The sequence below is a fragment of the Bufo gargarizans genome, chromosome 6 (genome assembly GCF_014858855.1).
Source record: "Bufo gargarizans isolate SCDJY-AF-19 chromosome 6, ASM1485885v1, whole genome shotgun sequence".
Lineage (NCBI taxonomy): Eukaryota > Metazoa > Chordata > Amphibia > Anura > Bufonidae > Bufo > Bufo gargarizans.
Genome location: NC_058085.1, coordinates 214,531,099 through 214,556,642, shown reverse-complemented (window position 1 = coordinate 214,556,642; position 25,544 = coordinate 214,531,099).

The following is a 25,544-nucleotide window of genomic DNA, read 5'->3' as shown; positions in this document are numbered from 1 at the left end:
GCTGTGGCCCACAGCAGAAGTATATGCCAATCGTCCACCAGCAAGGCAGCTGGCACTGGGATCTCCATGTTATTGGTCAGTTAGCGGCGTGATAAACTAGGTGTGGAGCACAATCCTGTTAGTTTAGCTTTATGACAGTGAGAGACATATGATAGGACTGTGTACACACTGCTATCAGGACCGGTGCCGGTCACAGAAGAATGCGGGCCTATGTTTCCAGAGCTAGTGACTGGGAGCAGATCAGTCAGACAGATAGACCAGCATTCTTCTGTGACTGGCACCGGTGCTGATAGCAGTGTGTACACAGTCCTATCATATGTCTCTCACTGTCATAAAGCTAAACTAACAGGATTGTGCTCCACAGCTGGTGATGACATACCGCCATATATATGAAATGTACAGTGGATTTATTTTATATGTCTGAGATATATTCTGAAACGCGGATCTTCACCTTCCCCGCAGTGCAATCTACATACATACTGTATATGATTTCACATTTCCAAAAGACAATGTATGCAGAATCTCTAACTAGCATACAGATGTCACTCTTTCTGCAGGAGAAGAAAGCTTGTTCTAATATATAGTTGAATAGATCTGTTGATGGGTACTCTCTCTAAAGTCAGTGTTCATGGTGCCCAGCTGCTCCCTTACCCTCTCTGCTGGTGGGTACCAGCCAGGCAGCCTCTGTACTGCTGTGTTCTGCATACTGCAGGGCTAGCTGTGGGTGGGCACAGACCAGGTGATTGTTGCCCACCTCAGGGGGTAGGAGCTGGTGCCTGGAAGTTTACCTGGATCAGGCAGCAGGCTGGTGGTTGTGTTTATTGGCATGGTAGGTGTTGTAGAAATGTCCTTGTCCCGTGCTTACAAGCTCTTTTGTGTAAGGAAAGGCACACTCTTCCAGGAGTCAGATAAGATGTTTCATGGTAGCGATCTGGGGAGCACTCCTCCTTTGCCCAGACTATTAGGGGTAACAATAGGAAGGGGGCAGGCCCAACAACTGACCACTTCCTTCATGTACAGTACAATCATATAGGAAGTGATGACACACAGGAAGAAACCACCACATGTCTCCCAATTACCACTAGAGTGAACCTTGCTAAGCCTTGCTCAGTGATCAATGCCCAACTAAGTTAACTAGGATTCTCATGTGTGCTTATGTACAGGAATTGCGCCATTATCTCCAGCGGTTGATCAGTCACACTGGAAACAACAAATGCACGTCCCTTTCTTTGCTGGGCCCTACATAATTGCGCAAATGTCAGGCGATCGATTCTCCAATCAAAATCCTCTTCAGCATCTCGAGGATTTCAGACTGCTCCAACTGTATCTGTAACCCAGGTAAGTAATCCAACACACCAGTAAATTGCACATGCAAATTGAGGGTTCATGACACCATGTCCCCCCTTCTTGCATCCACAATAAGGTTTGCTCATTATGTACACAAACAGAAGATGAACTGAGACTAGACGGGTTAGGTAGCAAAATATAAATATACTTTTTTCAATAATTTATTTAAAAAAGTATCTGATGTAATACATCGGAGAAAGAGGTGGACTACACCTGAGGGGACATAACATAGTCACATAATGATTGAAGGAAGAGGGCAGTAAGGCAACCACAGTATACTAGGTTATCCAACAAATGATAAGTGTATGAAAAAGGGTAAATTACGGCTCACCTCTGGCTCAAGATGGCAAGGTGCACCAACCGGATATCGTACCCTAGTCACCAAAAAACAGTTGTATGCTAAAAAGGATGGGCACTCTTATAACTGGTTCACAAAGTTAGCAAAGCGACACTAGTTTATTAATAACAATTCATAAATATACAAATGGTCACCATGCACAAATAATAATGTATATCCTAAACAGAGTTTTACCCTAAAAAGATGCTATAATATAAAATATCAAATAAAATATCAAATATATCGGTCCACTGATATAGCTAATAGATGAGAGGTAAAAAGGGGATAGGGGCCTGATGGTACGGCCAGAAATTATCCAGACTGCATAGGAATCAGCAGACTGTCTGTCCTCTGTTAGTTATAGCAGTGACTGATACCGAGTGATTCTTCAAAAAGAAAAAATATATAATTCAAGATAATTCAAAAATAAGTGTATAAATGTGAAAATCAGGTGTTAGCAGAAGAATGAGTCGATAATAATAGTGATAAAAACCATTACATATAGTGAAAATACCTGTAAAATAAATATATGACTCAATATATAATAGTGCTTAAATCATTAAAGTGTTAAATGCCTGTGTAATAACAAAGTGTCTCTGGAGACTCGGCAGTAATAGTGGACAGTTGGTCTCACTGGTAGCTATGTTCCTAAAAATCAGTCTTTCTGTTAAATAGCACAGATCTCGTAGGAATCGGCTTTATGTTACAATGTTCAATCGACACAATTCCTACGGGTGCACTATATTTAAAAAAATTGCAATCCAGCAAAATAGCTAGTTGAGCGAACTTTGAATTCCAAAGCGACAGTGCAATGTAGATAAGTTGATTGTACAACAGTACATATAAATACAGCAGTATTTGGTTCGTTACTCACGTCCAGTCCTGTAAATCCCACCGTGGCGTCCCACGTGGTGTAGATTCAGGGTAAACTTTCCCTCTGGGCAGCGAGTTGAAAAGCTGCCTTACTGCTGGATAGAGATGCTGTGCAGATAGGTCTTGCAATTTTGCAGATCCGGCTGTGAATGAGAGTGCTTGCTCTATCGCGCTGCAAGTTCACATTAGGTTTCCTTAATTGGAATAGGTGTTCCACCTGTCTTGATCAACATAGGTAGTTCAATCTCACCCGTCGTTCGTTGCACTATATCCAAAAAAGGCCGCGGTTTAATTCTCCTTGGGAAGCGCTTTCTTAGTCCAACAGATATGTCAAACTATTATAGTTGAAAAAGCCGGTTTTTGTCAGGTCCAATTCCTCCACGCCAGACGCGTTTCGAAGGTTATCCTCCTTCTTCCTCAGTGGCTTCACCAACTGTCCACTATTACTGCCGAGTCTCCAGAGACACTTTGTTTTCACACAGGCATTTAACACTTTAATGATTTAAGCACTATTATATATTGAGTCATATATTTATTTTACAGGTATTTTCACTATATGTAATGGTTTTTATCACTATTATTATCGACTTATTGTTCTGCTAACACCCAATTTTCACATTTATACACTTATTTTTGAATTATCTTGAATTTCTTTTTGAAGAATCACTTGGTATCAGTCACTGCTATAACTAACAGAGGACAGACAGTCCGCTGATTCCTATGCAGTCTGGGTAATTTCTGGCCGGACCATCAGGCCCCTATCCCCTTTTTACCTCTCATCTATTAGCTATATCAGTGGACCGATATATTTGATATTTTATTTGATATTTTATTTGATATTTTATATTACGATATTTGATATTATAGCATCTTTTTAGGGTAAAACTCTGTTTAGGATATACATTATTATTTGTGCATGGTGACCATTTGTATATTTATGAATTGTTATTAATAAACTAGTGTCGCTTTGCTAACTTTGTGAACCAGTTAAAAGAGTGCCCATCCTTTTTAGTATACAACTATCCAACAAATGCACTGACATATAAAACTGCCACATATAGTTATCACAGAAGTCAAAATTTTGACAAAAGTGCAGATGTGCATCTCTAGGGATATATATTTTGTCCAAATTTAGACATCTGTGATAACTATATGTGACAGTTTTATATGTCAGTGCATTTGTTGTATACCCTAGTATACTGTGGTTGCCTCACTGCCCTCTTCCTTCAATCGTTATGTGACTATGTTATGTCCCCTCAAGTGTAGTCCACCTTTTTATCTGAGGTATTACATCAGATACTTTTTTCTTATTATGAATTATTGAATAAAGTATATTTATATTTTTCTACTTAACCCGTCTAGTCTCAGTTCATCTTCTGTTTGTGTATGTTTATGTACACTGAGTGGGCACGTTACTGTAGGGTACTCTCCTTCACAAAGGATAAATGTGAATGTAAATCTATGTGTATTCTGTTATTCTGTGACTGTCATATCTTAATTGGTCATTATGTAGTATAATTGTACATATGACCTTTATTATATATTGTATAGGTATTATTGCACCAGAGATGTGGTTGTTGTCACATAGTATAAAATGGTGTGTATTTTTTGACAGAACTATTATATCTACATCTACATCATGTCTCACCATATGAGTGGTGCTCAAAAACGCAAAAAGAAAAGGGAGGAAGAAGAGAAATCTGCAAAACTTACTAAAATAAGTAGTTTCTTTAAAATACCTGGAGAAGCCTCTGCCTCTCACAGTACAAATTAAGAAACTTTATTAACAACATAAGTGTAGGCTGTAGCATAAGTGTAACAGAGGAACAGATAGAAAGTCATCCTGTGTCAGAGTCAACGACACAGTCCAGCCTTATAGAGCGTTGTCTAGCAGAGGAGCATGTAACAGACAGAGGCCATTGCCCTATTACCATTCAAGATGGAAATCTGAAAAGTAATGGTCCATGTAGACCTAAAGGGCCATTTCCTTGAGATGAAAAAGACCAAAGGTGTTTCTCAGCAAGTTTCTATGAGAGAGTCACTAAAACAGGCCTTAAAATACCTGTTACTTGGCTATGTTATTCACCAAAACTTAATGCAGCCTATTGTGAGCCTTGCTAGTTGTTTGGAGATCGCAAGAAACAGGGATTTGAACCAGCATGGGCAAAAGGTATTCAAAAGTGGCAAAGGTTGTCAGTGAAAATCCAGATACATGAAACCAGTCAATCCCACATAGAGGCCTGTATTATTTATGACCAATTGAGGCATCATAAAACCATGGATGAGGAAAATGAAAGACAAATAAGAAGAGAGACTACATTTTGGAGACAAGCTTTACACAGAATTGTTAATGTTACATTAACAATGGCTATGGCCAACCTCACTTTTCGTGGTCACAGGGAAAAACTAGGGGAGGTAAACAATGGCAATTTTCTGACTATAATTGAATTGCTTGCAGAGTATAATGCTGTACTAAAGGAACTTTTACAGAGGCCCCAAGGAACAGTTAAATATCTCAGTCAACAAATACTTTCTTGCAAACAAAGTGGAGGAAGAGATTGTTTCTGAAATCCAGAAAGCACAGTTTTATTCTATAATTATGGATACAACCCAAGACATTGGTAAAATTGATCTATTAAGTCAAGTATTTAGATATGTGATTATTGACAGAGAGTAAAACTGTAATGACCGGCGTCACGCACAGGGAGGGAAAAGGGAAAGCCCTGCCCAAGGGAGAGGGAAAGGTGGTGACCCCTGACTCACCTTGCGGCTGGCACCTGACTGCCCTGATGTCCCTAGACGGGTTCCTCACCCATGCGGCGATCACGTGCCTAAGCACATAAACCCAGGTGGGCGACCACAGCAGACCACAAAGGTCCAACAGGGATCCGGAGGGAAACGTTCTGGACCAACAACCAGAGAACGCAGCAACACAGCTCCAGTGGGTCAGTATAGAAGTCCAGGCAGGAAGCTCTATATCTGGCAACCAGAGAAGTGTGAGAGGGGAATATAAGGAGGCTGGGAGTGCTGGACAAGGAACAGCTGTGGAGAAGGAGCTACGGATCCCTGAGTGAGCCAAAAAGGGTTGCAAAGCAAACCCAGAAAGCTACCATAAGGAAACAGTCCTATCTTACAACATAGAGCGCGCAGCCAACCGCTGTGACTTCCTGACCCCGGGTATAACTGAGTCAGGCGTGGTTCTTAACGCAATGAAGTGTACCATTTTGCTAAACCTGTCCACTACTACCAAAATAACTGTTTTACCCGCAGACAAAGGTAAGTCAGTGATAAAATCCATTGACAGATGTGTCCATGGTCTATTGGGAATGAGGAGTGGTAATAGAGACCCTGCAGGACATGTATGCGAAACCTTTGCGCGCTCACAGGTAGAACAAGAAGACACAAAATCCAATACATCCTGACGCAACCTTGGCCACCAAAAACGACGAGACAATAGCTCCAAGGTTGCTTTACTACCCGGGTGCCCAGCAAGTGCCGAATTATGATGTTCCTTTAATAATTCGAAAAGCAGGTTCAACGGTGCAAACAATTTTTCTGAGGGGCAAGAGACTGGGGCGTCCCCCTGGGCTTCTAACACCTTCCCCTCCAGAGCAGAGTGTACCGAAGAAACAACCACTCCTCTTTGAAGAACGGGTACCGGATCACTCACATTACCCCCTCCAGGGAAACAACGAGATAGTGCATCAGCCTTGGTATTTTTTGCCCCAGGACGATAGGTAATAACAAAGTTAAACCTGGTAAAAAATAGCGACCAGCTAGCTTGTCTAGGAGTGAGACGCTTAGCTGATTCGAGGTACAGAAGATTTTTGTGGTCCGTAATCACAGTGACGGGGTGGACTGCCCCCTCTAAAAAGTGACGCCTTTCTTCAAACGCTAATTTAATAGCTAATAGTTCCCTATTGCCAATTTCGTAGTTCTTTTCTGCTGCAGATAGTTTTTTAGAAAAGAAAGGACGCCATTTGCCAGGAGACGGACCCTGAGAAAGCACCGCCCCCACTCCCACCTCTGACTCATCGACTTCAACAATAAAAGGCTGAGAGACATCAGGTTGGACTAGTACAGGTGCCGAGGTAAACCTCTCTTTTAGGCTAGTTTCACACTAGCGTTCGGCTGTCCGCTCGTGAGCTCCGTTTGAAGGGGCTCACGAGCGGACCCGAACGCTTCCGTCCAGCCCTGATGCAGTCTGAATGGATCCGGATCCGCTCAGACTGCATCAGTCTGGCGGCGTTCAGCCTCCACTCCGCTCAGCAGGCGGACACCTGAACGCTGCTTGCAGCGTTCGGGTGTCCGCCTGGCCGTGCGGAGGCGTGCGGATCCGTCCAGACTTACAATGTAAGTCAATAGGGACGGATCCGTTTGAAGATGCCACAATATGGCTCAATCTTCAAACGGATCCGTCCCCCATTGACTTTCAATGTAAAAGTCTGGACGGATCCGCTCTGGCTAATTTCACACTTAGCTTTTTTTTTCCAATATAATGCAGACAGATCCGTTCCGAACGGAGCCACCGTCTGCATTAATATGATCGGATCCGTTCAGAACGGATCCGATCGAACGCTAGTGTGAAAGTAGCCTTAGAGAGGAAAAAGCAACTTTAGCAGTGTCAGACCATTTAGAAAAATCAGTCCCCTTCCTAGTCATGTCAGTAAGGGGTTTTACAATAACTGAATAATTTTTAATGAATTTTCTATAGAAATTCGCGAAGCCCAAGAACCGTTGCAGTGCTTTGAGGTTCTCGGGAAGATCCCAATCTAAAATTGCCTGGACCTTCCTAGGATCCATACGGAAACCTGAAGCAGATAAAAAATAACCTAGGAATTGTATCTCCTGAACGGCGAAGACACATTTTTCAATTTTAGCATATAATTTATTTGTCCGTAGGACCTGCAGTACTTGTCTGACATGCACCTCATGTGTTCTCAGATCAGACGAATAAATTAAAATATCATCTAGGTATATTACCACAAACCTGCCGATTAGATGACTAAAAATGTCATTAACGAAATGTTGAAAGACGGCAGGAGCATTGGTCAGACCGAAAGGCATAACTAGATTTTCATAATGCCCCTCAGGGGTGTTAAAAGCTGTCTTCCACTCATCCCCCTCCTTTATACGAATCAGATTGTAGGCCCCCCTAAGATCAAGTTTGGAGAACCACCTAGCACCCGCAATCTGGTTAAACAGGTCAGGAATGAGAGGAAGAGGGTATGGGTCTCGGATGGTTATCCGATTTAATTCGCGAAAATCTAGGCAAGGACGCAGACCCCCATCTTTCTTTTTAACAAAGAAAAACCCTGCAGCCACGGGTGAAGAAGAGGGTCTGATGTGTCCCTTAGCCAAGCTCTCGGAGATATAATCTTTCATGGCTTGTCTCTCTGGACCCGAAAGATTATATAACCTGGTCTTGGGTAATTTTGCGCCGGGAATAAGGTTAACCGGGCAATCATAAGGACGGTGAAGTGGTAACTTCTGACAACCCTTTTCAGAAAAAACGTCCTCAAAATCCGAAATAAATGTAGGTAGGGTAGTTATGGAGGCGACTAAGCAATTGCTATTTAAGCAATTTTCTCTGCAATGCTCACTCCACTCCGATATCTCCCTGGCCTGCCAATCCACCACTGGATTGTGCGCTACCAACCAGGGAAGGCCCAGCACTAACGGAGTGGGAAGCCCCTCCAGAACATAACATGAAAGCATCTCGTTATGGTGGTCCCCTACCCGAAGGTGTAAATTATGAACAATGTGGGTGAGGTTTCTCTGAGACAGAGGAGCAGAATCAATAGCGAATATGGGAATAGGTCTCTGTAGCGTACAGAGAGACAAACCCATAGTGTGGGCAAAATGGGCATCTATCAAATTTACCCCTGCTCCACTGTCTAGAAAGAAAGAAATAGTCTCCGTCTTAACACCAAAAACAATAACCGCTGGCAACACAAATTGCGATGTACGTATGGAGGAAACATATACCCCCCGGCTGACATCCTCCACACAGCCTGGGGTTAGTAGTTTTCCAACGGTCTTTTGTTTCTGAGGAAAGAAGGACAGACATTAATGAAATGACCCCTCTCCCCACAAAAAAAACAAACCCCACGCCTACGGCGAACCTCAGGAGGACGGACCTGACGAGTGGTTCCTCCTAGCTGCATAGGCTCGTCTAAGTCCGTACAGACTAACTGCTGCTTGGGAGGGGTTACCAATTGCTCTGGTTTTTTCAACCTGTCCCTAAGGCGTCTATCTATTCGGATAGAAAGGGACATAACCGCATCAAGGGAAAAGGGGGTCTCATATAATGCAAGCGCATCCTTAACCCTTTCGGATAACCCAGAGCAGAACTGACTCCTGAGAGCCGGGTCGTTCCATTGCGTATTCGTAGCCCACCTACGGAAGTCAGAGCAATACTCCTCTACCGGCCGCTCTCCTTGTAGGAGTCTCCGTAATCTTGATTCAGCCAGTGCGACTCGGTCAGGATCGTCATATATGAGACCCAAGGCCCCGAAAAACTCATCCACTGACCGAAGAGCCTGGGAATCAGTGGGTAAAGAGAACGCCCAGGACTGCGGGTCCCCCTGCAGCAGGGAAATAACAGCCCCCACCCGCTGTTCTTCATTACCAGAGGAGTAAGGGCGCAGTTTAAAATATAATTTACAGGCCTCACGGAATGTCAAAAACTTGTCCCTTCCCCCAGAAAATCTGTCAGGGAGAGGGAGCTTGGTTCCGCAACAACCTGGTTACCAGTAGCAACCGCTACTTTTTTTTTTACCTACACAAAATAAGGGCTAGATATAATGTAATGACCGGCGTCACGCACAGGGAGGGAAAAGGGAAAGCCCTGCCCAAGGGAGAGGGAAAGGTGGTGACCCCTGACTCACCTTGCGGCTGGCACCTGACTGCCCTCACGTCCCTAGGCGGGTTCCTCACCCGTGCGGCAATCACGTGCCTAAGCCCTGGCTTTCCCTAAAATGAGCCATAGATAGTGAACGGGCTGGTGGGATCGCTAGTCCGCACCACTGACACTTAGAGGAAAACACCAGGGAGAGGACAGACAATACAGACAAACACATAAACCCAGGTGGGCGACCACAGCAGACCACAAAGGTCCAACAGGGATCCGGAGGGAAACGTTCTGGACCAACAACCAGAGAACGCAGCAACACAGCTCCAGTGGGTCAGTATAGAAGTCCAGGCAGGAAGCTCTATATCTGACAACCAGAGAAGTGTGAGAGGGGAATATAAGGAGGCTGGGAGTGCTGGACAAGGAACAGCTGAGGAGAAGGAGCTACGGATCCCTGAGTGAGCCAAAAAGGGTTGCAAAGCAAACCCAGAAAGCTACCATAAGGAAACAGTCCTATCTTACAACATAGAGCACGCAGCCAACCGCTGCAATTTCCTGACCCCGGGTATAAAGGAGTCAGGCGTGGTTCTTGACACCCTCGTGACAAAAACCTAAGGCCAACTGGTATTAAAATAGAGGAAGCATTTCTAGGTTTCAAATCTGTTGAAGATCAATCAGTGGCTGGCCTTGAAAAAACTGTTATAGAAACCATAGAAAAGAGAGGTCTGGATTTATCAAAATGCCAGGGCCAGCGCTATGATGGAGCTGCCACCATGAGTGGTATTTACACAGGTGTTCAGACTCACATTCTCAAGAAAGAAAAAAATGCTCTTTACATACATTGTGCTGCCCATAATCTCAATTTAGTTTTGCAGGATGCCGTTTCAAATATAACTGAAATTTCTAATTTCTTTACACTGTTCAGTCTTTGTATACCATCTTTGGTGACAGTGTGAAGAGATGGGCATTTTTAGCATCCTTTACCTCTGAATCCTTCCAAACTTTAAAACATCTTTACCCAACAAGATGGGCCTCTCGTTATGACTCAGTGCTAGCACTACGTTTTAGGTTTTCAGATATTTTACAGGCTTTGTCAAAAATCATTATTAATTTCCACCAAGCCAAAAGAGAGATGAGGCTAGTGCATTAAAGTCAAAACTGGAATCCTTCCACTTTATTTTAATACTTGTCCTGCAAGCCAAAATTTGGGAAAATATTAATTCTGTTTCTAAAATGCTGTAGTCAAAAGGTATGGATCTCTCTAATGCAACCAAACTTCTACATAATGCTGCTCAAGTTCTCAGCAGCTTCCGAAATAATTATGAAGAGGCAAAAAGGACAGCAGTTTCTCAAGTGGACAAATGGGGCATTCAAGCAAAATTAGAAAATAAAAAAGAGTGAGGAAAGTGAAGCAACACTTTGATGAGCTGTGTTTGGATGAAAGGCTACAAGACCCAGAGGAAAGATTCAAAACCGCAGTCTTTTACCATTGTTTAGATATTGCCATAAGTCAGCTACAAAATCGGTTTAATACCATGAATACTGTTCTACAAAGATTCAGAATTCTTCAGCCTGCAACACTTTCAATCGAATCAGAATGATGCCGTCTTTAAAGAAGCAACAACATTGCAAGACTTGTACCAGGATGATTTATCTAATGATTTTCCTGGACAGCTGTTAAGTTTCCGGTCTGCACTTCTACAAGATATAAAAAAATCTTCATCTGTTAGAGATCTGGCCATATTTCTGATGGTTGACAACTCTGGATTATCTTCCACTCTACCGGACGTCTGCATAGCTCTTCTTCTCTTTCTTACACTACCAGTTACAGTAGCCTCAGCAGAGAGATCATTTTCAAAGTTGAAATTAATCAAAAATTACCTCAGGAGCACAATGTCTCAACAGAGACTAAGGCCTCATGCACACAACCTTTGTGTGCATCCGCGGCCGTTGTTCCGTTCGACGTGTTTTTCTGCGGTTCCATTGACTTTCAATGGGTCCGTTGAAAACTCGGCTTCTGCACCGTTTTTACACCGCGCCCGTGACCCGTGTTTCCTGGCCGTGAAAAAAATATAACCTGTTGTATTTTTTTCATGGCTAACGGTTCGCAGCCCCATTCAAGTCAATGGGGCCGTTAAAAACGCGGTTGCACACCCGTTTGACGTCCACGTCCGTTTTATTTCTTTCATTTGCCATGGGCAATCTGTCTGGAAAAAGTTGTGCCAATAAATTGAAAAAAAAAAATATGTACAGGAAGTTTAGGGTCACAGGTTATGCTAATTTCTAGCCACCTGTGTCTGGAAGATTCTCAGTGTGGTGAGGCAGCCATTATATTAATTTTTCAGCCACAATGCCTAGGTGGAATGTGGATAAATTAATCACACTGGTCCAGGAGAGGCCAGAGATATGGGATACCCGCAGTAATGTGTACTTGGACCGTACTAGAAAGGATGCTGCGTGGGAGCAGGTGGCCCGTAGCCTGCGCAAAAACGAATGGGCCAAAGCAGATAGCCGAGGCCGTGCCGAATTAGGTAAGTGAGAGCAATGTAGTTGTGCTGTCCTTGCCCTCTGTGTGCCCACAAGATGTATTTTTTATAGTCTTATTTTGGGGGTCCATCTTCATTTGCCATAAAGGGCTGAACATAGTTTGTTAAAGTGACGTCTATAAGATACCATACTCCACCATTTCTATATTTAAATGGCTGTCCCTCCCTTTGCTCCAGCATACAGTACTCATGTATATAATCACATGTTTGTGCCCTTTTTTTTCCCTGACACATGTCCTTGTATTTGAGCATCTTATAGTTGTCACCTTCACATATTGTTAGTTTTTTTTAGGCCACAGGGCTTACACGACTAGTCTCCTCCATCTTGTTCTTCTTCATTATTATCCAGACACCTGGTGGACTGTACCATGTGCTGTTTATTCTGTCCATTTTGGATGTTAAATTGTTTTACCCTTTTTTTTTTCAAGTTAAACACCAAGCATGCCTGAATAGCTGTAAGTTAACCAGTCCTGCTTCGAGTTGTCGTTGTGCATCAGATGGTGGGCAACATTTTGTACATGCCTGGTGTTGGTTGTGTCCATCATTTATGTGGAGGAGTCACACCAGTCAATCCCGCTGATGAGCTGTATGATGAGACACCACGTGTAGTGCGCACATAGCACATCCCCTCTCTGTTTTGTTCCTGCTGCACCAATTTTTGGCTGGTCAAGGAACATAGATGTTTTCAATCTGATAATGTTTTTCGCAGCGACAAGCCACGTGCGCACTGCACGCATTATCTCATCATACAGATGTTCTGCACGATTGTCGCCTGTTGGTCGTACAACAATAAATTCTGAGGAACATATCCTCGGGATAGGTCAGTTGTTCTGAAAAATGTGCACATGTCTCCCATTTTTTAAGGGAGTCCAGATTAGTGTATCATTTTTACCTTTAGAGGGTGCTGTAATATTTTCCTCATACATACATACATACCTTTTTTTTTTTTTATGACGTTTAGGGATTTGATACCCATTAGGTATTGCTCATGTAATTTATATTGGTTTTATTGTATTGCACCAGCCACAACATTGATTCCTTGGATTGCTCCTCTAAAATGACAACCACAGAATCCTATGATAATGGTTTAAAATAATGTTCCCTCAAGGCTTGACCAGCTGTCTCCAAACGACTACTCTTAGCATGTTCAATTGTGGCCTAGTACATGTTAATTGTTAGCCGTAAAAGAAGTTCAACAAGTTAAACATTACATCTTGTATGTTGGTATGGTTGAAGCAGGCCACATACTGTTGAGATGTTGTGAATATCCGCACTGGTTTTGGCCCTTGAATGAGTATTCCTCTTCTGACGCTGGACAGCTCCAACCGGCAAACAATGTTTTTCCATTACATTACCATTAGCCCTTTACAAGTTTTGCCCCATCGTGGCATTTAAATAGGAATTTCATTAGGAATTGCACTATTCACATAGATGCTTGTGTTCATTATGTAAACTCATAATTTTGGTGTATATACACAGCTGGTTACACCTAATATCAATGAGGTAATTCTGAAATGTTTAAATTATCTAATTGTGTTGTTTTTTTTACTTTCAAAAACAGTACTGTGGACAGTCTGGAACCCTCTGATGATTCGGAATCGGCAGGAAGTGAAACTCTGGCAATGTTTTCGCCAGAAACAAGTCCCGCACCGACGCCGGCAGAGGATCCAGAGGAATCTTTACAGGCCCAGGCCCCACAACCACTGTCCAGTCCACCGCGGGTAATATAGCCGCAGCCAAGACGTCGCCGCCAAGTCCCTCCCTCCACCTCTGGGCAAGAGAGTCGTGAGGTTATTGACGCACGCGTCATTGATTTTCTTACCCAGAGGCGGAGTGATGGAGTTGAGGAAAAGATGCTATGGGGATTAGGGCCCCTAATGAAGAAGATCCCAGAAAATGAGCAAAATGAATGCGTTGCTTCCATTGCGGTCGTGATGAAAATGTTTGCGCTGCCAAATCATGGGGACATTCTAGGCAAATTAAACTCATGGAAGAATGAGATTGAAAATGCCGCCCAGCCTCCAAGACCTGGACACTTTCCAATTCCAAGTCAACCAACCCATGCGCCTTCTTTTGCCCCACACCCCCAGTACGGCCCACCCCATGGCCAAATACAAGGTGTGGCTCAACCCATTTACCCGGGCAGTTTGCAAACTGTCCCACCACAGCAGGCCCAGGGAAGGCCACGGTCCTCCTTTGCTGCGGGGTCGTTTACACAGGACCTTCTAGATCTGTGATTTGTGTGTTAGCTTATTGTTGTTATGTTTTTACATTGTTTGGTGCTTCATGGGCAAAGCATTGTCCTACCTTACCATTGGTTCGGCAAAATATTTTGCTAAAAAAAACTTTTTTACACCAAAAATGTGTCTGTTTTTTATTTGCTACATTGCACAATTCATTTACCTTTAATAATTGTCTGTCACAACCAGACAGCTGAGAAGCTCTGACAGAGGCCTTTCAGAACCTCCTCCTTGAGTTCTCTTTGTTGTGCTGTTCAGTTCCTCATCTCGTTAGCCTCTCTCAGCTGTCATGGAGTTGGACTGATTGCATCCCTTTAAATTCCGCCCCATAATGCATTACTGGGCGGCTTATACTTCTTCCTGGAGTGTGTGTGCATGCTGATCTTGTTTTCCTGTCTGCTACGAAGTTAAGTGCTGAACATTTATCTGTTATTTTCTGTTTACTGGATCCCAGGTGACCTTGACTCCCTCCGTGTCTGGTGTAGGGAGCCGGTGGTCGTGTCCCCTCGCTATTGTAGGGTGTTTTGGGGTTATATAGTCGAGGTACGTGGATATGCAACCTTCCACCTTTCGGATCTTTGCATAGGGAAAATCTCAGGTCTTGTGCAGGGGTCTCCCTTTTGGTTCCTTAGCTTTGGATCCACTCAGTCATATATGCATGTTGCTTTGTCTTGTTTCCTGTACACCGTCTGTGACATTATAAGCCGCCAAAACCGTCTCAAGCATGGATCCGGTTTCACTTTTGGCTGAACGCCTTCAGGGTCTTTCATTGGAGGTAGCTGATCTCCGTAAGACTTTTTCTCAGCTTCAAGTGACCGGTTCAGTATGCGTTCATGGAGTTTGTTCTGAGCCTAAGATCTCGCTTCCGGATACATTCTCTGGGGGTAGTGAGAATTTTGTGCGTTTTAGAGAGGCTTGCAAACTCCATTTTTGCCTTCTTCCCCATTCTTCTGGTGATGAGGAACGGAGGGTGGGGATCATTATATCGCTGCTCAGGGGTATCGCTCAGTCCTGGGCCTTTTCACTGCCGGAGGGGGCATGGCCTCTCCATTTAGTGGATGAATTCTTTTTAGCCCTGGGTCAGATATATGATGATCCGGATCATATTGCTCTGGCTGAGTCTAGACTACGTCTATTATGCCAGGGTAAACAATCCGCAGAAATATACTGCTCAGAATTTCGGAGATGGGCAGTTGATACTGGTTGGAATGATGCTGCACTCCGAAGTCAATTTTGCCATGGTCTTTCAGAGGGATTGAAAGATGCATTTGCCTTTCATGAGAGGCCTATTTCTTTGGACTCTGCTATGTCTCAGGCCGTTCGTATTGACAGGCGTCTTAGAGAGAGAGGAGCGATGTCCCCTTCCTGTCATACTCAGTCCCAGGACAGTGCAGCGGTCCCATTCTGTGCGCAGGGGTCTCAGTCGCTGTCAGCCACTTCTGAGCAGGAGCCCATGCAGCTGGGGTTGATTGCTTTTGACAATAGAAGATTCAGCTCGCATGGGAGGGTTTGTTTTTGTTCTGGAGGCATAAATCATTTGGCAAATATTTGTCCCTCTAGGAGATTCAGGCAGTTTTCTGGGAGTAATAAAGAAACAAACAGGAAAAAATCTTTTAAAAATGTTCCGTCTGTTACTATTGGCAGGGTTGAGGCGGAAATTGAAGGTTTTCCATTTGCTTGTAGTTCCCGTTTTGTCCTGCCGGCTAGGGTGGCGCTAGAGAGCAAGACATTTTTTTGTGAGATTTTTGTGGATAGTGGAGCAGCGGTCAATCTAATTGATAATCAATTTGCGATAACTCATGGTTTCCAGGTGCGCACTTTGGGAAAGGATATTCCTGTTTTCGCTATTAATTCCGCTCCACTTTCTCAGAAATCATTAAAGGGCATAGTTCACAATATCCGTTTAATTGTGAGTGATGCTCATGTTGAGGATGTGTCATGTTTCGTCCTTAGCGGTTTGCCTACTCCTCTAGTGTTGGGGCTACCCTGGCTCACTAAACATAACCCCACCATTGATTGGCAAGCGAGGCAAATAAATGGTTGGAGTGACTTTTGCAGAGAGAATTGCCTCACGACATTTGTTTCTGAGGTTGCTACTAAGACTGTACCATCTTTTCTCTCTGAATTTTCGGATGTCTTCTCTGAGAGTGGAGTTCAGGATTTGCCCCCGCACAGGGAGTACGATTGCCCTATTAATCTCATCCCAGGCGCCAAACTGCCTAAATCTCATTTATACAATCTTTCCCAACCTGAGAGGATCGCTATGCGTGCTTATATCTCTGAGAGTCTGAGAAAAGGACACATACGACCCTTGAAGTCACCTGTTGCCGCTGTTTTTTTCTTTGTTAAGAAAAAAGATGGTTCTTTAAGACCTTGTCTGGATTTCAGGGAGCTGAACAGTATCACTATTCGTGACCCTTATCTGCTTCCTCTGATCCCGGACCTGTTTAACCAGGTTGTTGGGGCTAAAGTCTTTTCCAAATTAGATCTAAGAGGGGCATACAACCTGGTCAGGGTCAGAGAAGGAGACGAATGGAAGACGGCCTTCAATACCCCCGACGGCCATGTTGAGAATTTGGTTATGCCTCTTGGTTTGATGAATGCCCCAGCCGTTTTTCAGCATTTCATGAACAGCATTTTTTATCATTTGATGGGAAAATTTGTATTAGTGTATTTGGATGACATTTAGATTTTTTTTCTCCTGATTTCAAAACTCATAAGGAACATTTACGTCAAGTCTTGCTCATCCTGCGGATAAATTATATGCGAAACTGGAAAAATGTGTGTTTGCGGTTCCAGAAATTCAATTTCTGGGGTTCCTTCTCTCCGCTTCTGGTTTTCGCATGGACCCCGAGAAGGTCCGCGCTGTGCTTGAGTGGGAGCTTCCTGAGAATCAGAAGGCGCTGATGCGGTTTTTGGGCTTTGCCAATTATTACAGGAAGTTTATTTTGAATTATTCCTCTATTGTTAAACCACTCACTAATATGACCAGAAAGGGGGTAGATTTTTCTTCTTGGTCAGTATAGGCTCGTAAGGCTTTTTCTAATATTAAGGAGAGTTTTGCTTCCGCTCCCATCTTGGTGCAACCTGATATTTCTTTACCCTTCATAGTTGAGGTTGATGCTTCTGAGGTGGGTGTGGGGGCGGTCTTGTCTCAGGGTTCCTCTCCTGCCAAATGGCGACCGTGTGCCTTTTTCTCGAAAAAACTCTCCTCCGCAGAGAGAAATTACGATGTGGGAGATAGGGAATTGTTGGCCATCAAGTTGGCTTTTGAGGAATGGCGCCATTGGCTAGAGGGAGCCAGACACCCTATTACCGTATTTACTGACCATAAAAATCTGGCCTACTTGGAGTCAGCCAAGCGTCTGAACCCGATACAGGCCAGATGGTCTTTGTTCTTTTCTAGGTTTAATTTTGTGGTCACGTTCCGCCCTGGAGTTAAGAATGTGAAGGCAGATGCCCTGTCACGTTGTTTTCCGGGAGGCGGGAATTTTAAAGACCCGGGTCCCATTTTGGCTGAAGGTGTGGTGGTCTCTGCTCTCTTTTATGAATTGGAGGCAGAGGTGCAGGCAGCCCAGGCAGAGGCTCCTGATCTTTGTCCTCCTGGGAGGTTGTTTGTGCCTCTCGCTTTAAGACACAAGATTTTTAAGGAACACCACGATACGGTCCTTGCTGGGCACCCAGGGGCAAGAGCCACACTGGATCTCATCGCTCGGAGATTCTGGTGGCCTGCGCTTCGTAAGTCGGTTGAGGGTTTTGTGGCAGCCTGCGAGACTTTGCTCGTGCCAAAGTCCCTCATTCACGGCCATCAGGTCCTCTCCTTCCCTTACCCATTCCTTCCCGTCCTTGGACACATCTGTCCATGGACTTTATAACGGACCTGCCTCGTTCCTCGGGGAAGACTGTGATTCTGGTGGTGGTGGACCGTTTTAGCAAAATGGTGCATTTCATCCCTTTTCCTGGTTTGCCCAATGCTAAGACGCTGGCGCAGGCATTTATTGATCACATTGTCAAATTGCACGGTATTCCTTCAGACATAGTCTCTGATAGGGGCACGCAGTTTGTTTCCAGATTCTGGAAGGCTTTCTGTTCTCGCTTGGGGGTTCGGTTGTCATTCTCTTCTGCTTTCCACCCGCAGTCGAATGGCCAGACAGAGCGCGTCAATCAGAATCTGGAGACATATCTGCGCTGTTTTGTGGCGGAGAATCAAGAGGATTGGTGTTCTTTTTTGTCCCTTGCTGAGTTTGCTTTAAAAAACCGTCGTCAGGAGTCCTCTGATAAGTCACCATTTTTTGGTGCATATGGGTTTCATCCGCAGTTTGGGACTTTCTCGGGAGAGGGGTCTTCTGGTTTACCTGATGAGGACAGATTCTCCTCGTCTTTGTCATCTATTTGACAAAAGATTCAGGATAATCTAAAGAGCATGAGTGAGAGATATAAGCGTGTGGCAGATAAGAGACGTGTGCTTGGTCCGGACCTGAATGTTGGTGATCTGATGTGGTTGTCTACCAAGAATATCAAATTGAAGGTTCCCTCCTGGAAGTTGGGTCCTAGGTTTATTGGGCCTTACAAAATCCTGTCTGTCATCAATCCTGTTGCCTACCGTCTTGATCTTCCTCAGACTTGGAAGATCCATAATGTTTTTCATAAGTCCTTATTGAAACCTTATGTTCAACCCATTGTACCCTCGCCTTTGCCTCCTCCTCCGATTATGGTTGATGGGAATCTTGAATTTCAGGTCTCTAGGATTGTGGATTCTCGTCTTGTCCGCGGTTCTCTTCAGTACCTTGTTCATTGGGAGGGTTATGGTCCTGAGGAGAGGATGTGGGTCCCAGTGACGGACATTAAGGCCTCTCGTCTCATCAGGGCTTTCTATAGGTCCCATCCTGAGAAGGTGGGCTCTGAGTGTCCGGAGTCCACTCGTAGAGGGAGGGGTACTGTCACAACCAGACAGCTGAGAAGCTCTGGCAGAGGCCTTTCAGAACCTCCTCCTTGAGTTCTCTTCTTTGTGCTGTTCAGTTCCTCATCTCGTTAGCCTCTCTCAGCTGTCATGGAGTTGGACTGATTGCATCCCTTTAAATTCCGCCCCATAATGCATTACTGGGCGGCTTATACTTCTTCCTGGAGTGTGTGTGCATGCTGATCTTGTTTTCCTGTCTGCTACAAAGTGCTGAACATTTATCTGTTATTTTCTGTTTACTGGATCCCAGGTGACCCTGACTCCCTCCGTGTCTGGTGTAGGGAGCCGGTGGTCGTGTCCCCTCACTATTGTAGGGTGTTCAGGGGTTATATAGTCGAGGTATAACATGACATTGTCTTCTAAGAAAAAAACCACACGCACAGTATCTCCCAAAGCAACACTTTATTATGAGGCTCCATACCTTTAATTTTCAGTACTTGGAGGATGAGGTATTAGAAAATTTTGTGGACAATAGACTAGAAATATAAAGATGTTTGAGTCTACTTACATTTAGACAAAAGTATCATTTATATTATTTTTCTAACCTAAAAAAATTTGTGATGTCCACAAAATCTCAGCCCGCAAGCCCACGTCAAGGGTCCTCATTATCTTGCAAGTCCCTACACTCAACTACCACAATAATTTAAAGCAATCTATCTACAAAATAAATAAAAACTAAAGAGCCCAGAAGATTTCAAAAACTGCCACGAATAGCGTCCCTCTGCCATGGCAAGGACCCCTCTGGGCTGTGAAAGTAGTCTGCATAGAGTTCCCGAACTGCAATGCCTGCAGTCCCTGGTCGTCTATAAAGGGTCCTTTCCAAACCCAAATCTGAAGACGTTGGAAGATCTTTCAAGTCTACAGAAGAGGAAGCCTTGTGAATACTGGTGAAGTTCTGCAGAACACCACAAGCTTTAATCACCAGGGTAGCATTCTCCGGATCCATCTGTATGGATGACAAAAACACCCTCCACTTGCTAGAGAGTATCCCGAAAGCGCACTCCACATACCGACGGGCATGAGTCAACCAGTAGTTGAAGATACGCCTCCTGACATCCAAACCACGCTTTGGAAAGGGCCGCATAACATGTGGAGTCAATGCAAACCCTTCATTCGCCACGATGACAAATGGAGCTGGCGGACCTGCATATCCGGGCAGTCTTTTAGACTCGGGCAGGGCAAGCTAGTTGGCATGAAGCCCCTCACCCATTCTATAAGCACTAAAGATGCGAGCATCCGCAGTGCTTCCATAGGCCCCGATATCAACCATTATAAACCGGTAATGACTGTCAGCAACAGCCATCAGCACTACCGAAAAATATTGATTATAATTGAAGTACCGGCTCCCCGAGTGTGGCGGCTTCTTCACACGGATGTGCTTGCCATCCATTGCCCCAATTCAGTTTGGGAACTGCGTCGAATTTTGGAAGCCCTCAGCGATCCGAAGCCAATCGTCCACCTCGTGCTGCAGCATCACCACCTCTCGGAGTTGCTGCCACAAGACATGGTAAGTGTGTCATACAATTCTCGAGATCGTCGAGGTTCCTAAAAGAAACTCAAAATGCAGGGATGGCAAGGAATCTGTTGAGATAAAAAAAATGCAAATGTAAGGGAACAACCGAACCAGGATTCTTGTATAATGTTGTATACACTACCTGATTGTAAATACCCTATGTCTAGTGGTGTGTAACCTATGGGACAGGTGCCAGAGGAGCCACTCCAGGCCCTCTGAGTGTGCGCCCACACCCATCGTAAAGTCGAGGGTTAACAAATATACAACCTAGACTTTACAGAGCATTCATCAGCAGAAGGCACACTATGAAAACGACAGGCAGCATGCAATTTAAACATGCATTTGGATCAAAATGATTTAAAACAAAAAGGCCCAACTATATTGTACTACAGTATTCAAGCAAAATTGACTTGTGGGCATTTGGCATTAAAATGGACGGATGTGGGTTGATCAGTCGCAACTCTGTCTGAAAACGGCTCGCCATCACTGCAACATGTCCATGGTTGAATAAACTTAATAAAATAAAAAACGGGAATAAACAGCATACTAAAACAGCAATTGGGGTGGGGTCAGTACTACCACAACTATTTAACATAAACACTTCCATGAACTCACTATGCCCATCATGAAATACCTTGGGGTGTCTTCTTTCCAAAATGGGGTCACTTGTAGGGTAGTTATACTGCCCTGGCATTTTGGGGCCCAGATTCGTGAGAAGTAGTTTGAAATCAAAATCTGTAAAAAATGGCCTGTGAAATCAGAAAGGTGCTCTTTGGAATGTGGGCCCATTTGCCCACCTAGGCTGCAAAAAAGTGTCACACATGTGGTATTGCCGTACTCATGAGAAGTTGGGGAATGTGTTTTGGGGTGTCATTTTACATATACCCATGTTAGGTGAGAGAAATATCTTGGCAAAAGACAACTTTTACCATTTTTTTATGCAAAGTTGGCATTTGACCAAGATATTTCTCTCACCCAGCATGGGTATATGTAAAAATACACCCTAAAACACATTGCCCTACTTCTTCTGAGTATGGCGATACCACATGTGTGACAATTTTTTGCAGCCTAGGTGGGCATATGGGCCCACATTCCAAAGAGCACCTTTCGGATTTCACAGGCCATTTTTTACAGATTTTGATTTCAAACTACTTCTCACGCATTTGGGCACCTAAAATGCCAGGGCAGTATAACTACCCCACAAGTGACCCCATTTTGGAAAGAAGACGCCCCAAGGTATTTCATGATGGGCATAGTGAGTTCATGGAAGTTTTTATTTTTTGTCACAAGTTAGTGGAATATGAGTGTTTGTAAGAAAAAATAAAAAATCATAATTTTCCGCTAACTTGTGACAAAAAATAAAAAGTTATATGAACTCACTATGCCCATCAGCGAATACCTTAGGGTGTCTACTTTCCGAAATGGGGTAATTTGTGGGGTTTTTCTACTGTCTGGGCATTGTAGAACCTCAGAAAACATGATAGGTGCTCAGAAGGTCAGAGCTGCTTCATAAAGTGGAAATTCACATTTTTGTACCATAGTTTGTAAACGCTATAACTTTTACCCAAACCATTTTTTTTTTACCCAAACATTTTTTTGGGGATGTCGTTTTTTTTGCTAAATTTTACAACTGAAAGTGAAAAATGTCTTTTTTTGTTGCAAAAAAATCATTAAATTTCGATTAATAACAAAAAAAGTAAAAATGTCAGCAGCAATGAAATACCACCAAATGAAAGCTCTATTAGTGAGAAGAAAAGGAGGTAAAATTCATTTGGGTGGTACCGTATTGGGGGGAAAATAGCAGTGCGTCTTAATACGGCGAATCCTGCTGATTTTGCGAGTTTTCAATGATACACCCACCGTGATGCCGCGCGGCGGGTGTATCAGCTGTGAGGGAGGAGGGGCTGGGGGCCGGCATCTGGTTTTGTAATTTTTATAATTTACTTACAACTACAAGCGCTCGGTAGGTAGCAGAGAGGAAGGAGGAGGGAGGAGGCAGGCCGGGAGGACGGGTGCTGGCAGCGTGAGTCATACATCACGCGCCTGCGCCGCCAACTTGAATGAAGCAGGGGGCGTGAGCGCATGACGTATGACTCATGCTGTCAGCGCCCGTCCTCCCGGCCTGCCTCCTCTCTCCTCTCTGCTACCTACCGAGCGGCGAGTGCTTGTAGTTGTAAGTAATACACAGCGCTCATTATGCGATTATGTACATAATTAACTATTAGAGATACAATTATACAGTGAGCGTGGCCCGTGTAGTAGAATACAGTCACTGCACGGGCCCCGCTGTCATTATAAAACCAGAAGCCGGCCCCCAGCCCTATATTGAGGGTCATTCACTACAGGGACACTTATGGAGGGGATCTGTGGATGACACATAGCATAAGATGCTATATATGTGTCATCCACAAATCCCCCCCATAACTGTCATACATAGATCCTCATAACAGTGCCATCCAGAGAGCCCAATAAGAGCCACCCACAGATCCCCAATAAGAGCCACCCACAGATCCCCCATAAGTGTCACCCACAGATCCCCCATAAGTGTCACCCACAGATCCCCCATAAGTGTCACCCACAGATCCCCCATAAGTGTCACCCACAGATCCCCCATAACAGTGCCACCCACAGACCACAATTAGTTCAAAACCCACCAAAAGCACACCTTTTGGTTCAAAATATATATATATTTTTTTCCTCCTCAAAAACCTAGGTGCGTCTTATGAGCCGGTGCATCTTATATGGCGAAAAATACGGTAAGTTGCATGACCGAGCAATAAACGGTGAAAGTAGTGTAGTGCAGAAGTGTAAAAAGTGGCCTGGTCATTAAGGGTGTTTCAGCTAGGGGGGCTGAGGTGGTTAAAGAGAGCACTTTAAAATACTATTACCAATACTAACTACAAACATTTACCTGCTCCTAGGTCTGCCACTGTGCGTAACCGGGCCACTACATTTTGTCTCGCTCATATTTTTTATTTTCAATAAAAAAAAAATTACTACGTTTAGATGGCATCCTTATCATTATTATTATGCACTTATTGGATTAAAATGTATTTTCTCTGTGAGATTTTAGTTCTGCCATTGGGCATGGTGGGCGTGCAGGTGTCTGGTGGTATTAGGAAACGGTATTGAGGGTAGGGGGACCCAAATTGAACTCTTGCACCAGGGCCCATGAGCCTATAGTTACGCCCCTGGACACTGAATACACTTGCCTAGCTATCGATTTCCCTATTAAATACGCAGCAGCTACACTGTCCCTCCTCTCACTAAGAATGCAGCTTCCGAATGAATCTAAAATGGATACTGTCCAGGAGGTGGGAGGGTCTGGGAGGGAGGGTCTGCTGCTGATTGGCTGGAATGTGTCTGCTGACTGTGAGGTACAGGCTCAAAGTTTATTCAATGATGATGTATAGGGGGAAGACCGAACATTGCATATGTTCGCCCACTGCGACGAACGCGAACAAGCTATGTTCGCCGGCGAATAGTTCGGGACATCTCTAGTGGAGACATGGAGGAGACATAGGGATGACATTGCTAAAAGACCTTGATGTCCAACAAGGTGGCCCTCAATGAATGGGCAGATGGAATAGCCACAAAAAGGAGCATAGCTTCCAGCCCAAAGCAAGCCTAGAGCACAACTAACCTCCATGCAACAAGCCTAGGCTAAATAGCTCCAAGAGACCACACCCTGATCCACACCTAGTCAGGAAATTAACCCCACACTCACCAAACAGCAGGAAGAATCACCTAAGGGGAAGGCACGTGCAAACCGAAAACTACTCGTTGCCCCCGGCAACCAGTCTGCACAGAAACCGCGTCATGGTCAAACAATACAAGAGTGACACACCCACCCCTCAAAGCTCCCCCAAAAGAAAAAATTGGAAGCTAGAGGGAACTCACAAAAAACGGGGGAGGAGAAAAGAAAAAAAAAGTTGCAGAATCATTGTCAGTACAAGCAAGTCTCTCCCCCAGACTGCTGCCAGCACCCTGGAACCACCAACTAGGAACCAGGAAACCAGCCAGCGAACAGCCATGCGGGACCGCACTGACCACTGCGTCCACGCTCAGAACCAGTTCAGACACCAGGTAGCAGCCAGCAAACATCCCTGAACCAGCACACACCACAGCCAGTACTACAGGAATGCTGCCAGCCACCACAGAACAAGCGACTGAACCACTGAGAAAAGGACAAGGGGAGACACAAACACAAGTGACGGTTCACACCTACTGCAACCTCAGTTACAGAGAACCACACTGTTAACAGGGTTCCCCTTTCACGCTCCCTCCGGAGGATAAGCATGTGCATCAGAAAATGGCAGGCGACACACTCTGCGCCCTCTTCCGAAGGCAAAATATACTGAGGAGCCTTTGTTGGACATACTGTCATGGTGGGGAGTGGGGGAAACTCCCCACCATACAATGTCACTGGGTACTAGGCCGTAGGCAGAGAAAAAGGAGCTGGTCACCTCCTAAAGCTTTCCTAAAATTGCCCTAGACCCCTGGCTGTATGAGCCACCTTCAAAGGTAAGGAGGCTCATACCCACGAATCAAAAGGTCTAGGAGTCCCTGCATCGCCCTCAACATAGTGACAGGGCAGAGACCTCCTGTTCATCCATCACCACGGATGAAAAGAGTCACCAGCGGCCCAGTAGCAGACAGAGAAAGACAATGCAGCAACTGTACGGCAGGTAAGAACACAATGTAACAACGGAACATCAAAAACTTACCTGCCACAGCAAAGATGGAATAACACCACAACAACCTGGACCCCCATGCAGACACCGGAGCAAGGTGGCTCCAGGCAAGGCTGCTAATGTCTTTAGGTTCAGAAGACGAACAGGGGATGTCTAGCAGACATGCTGGACACAACATCAG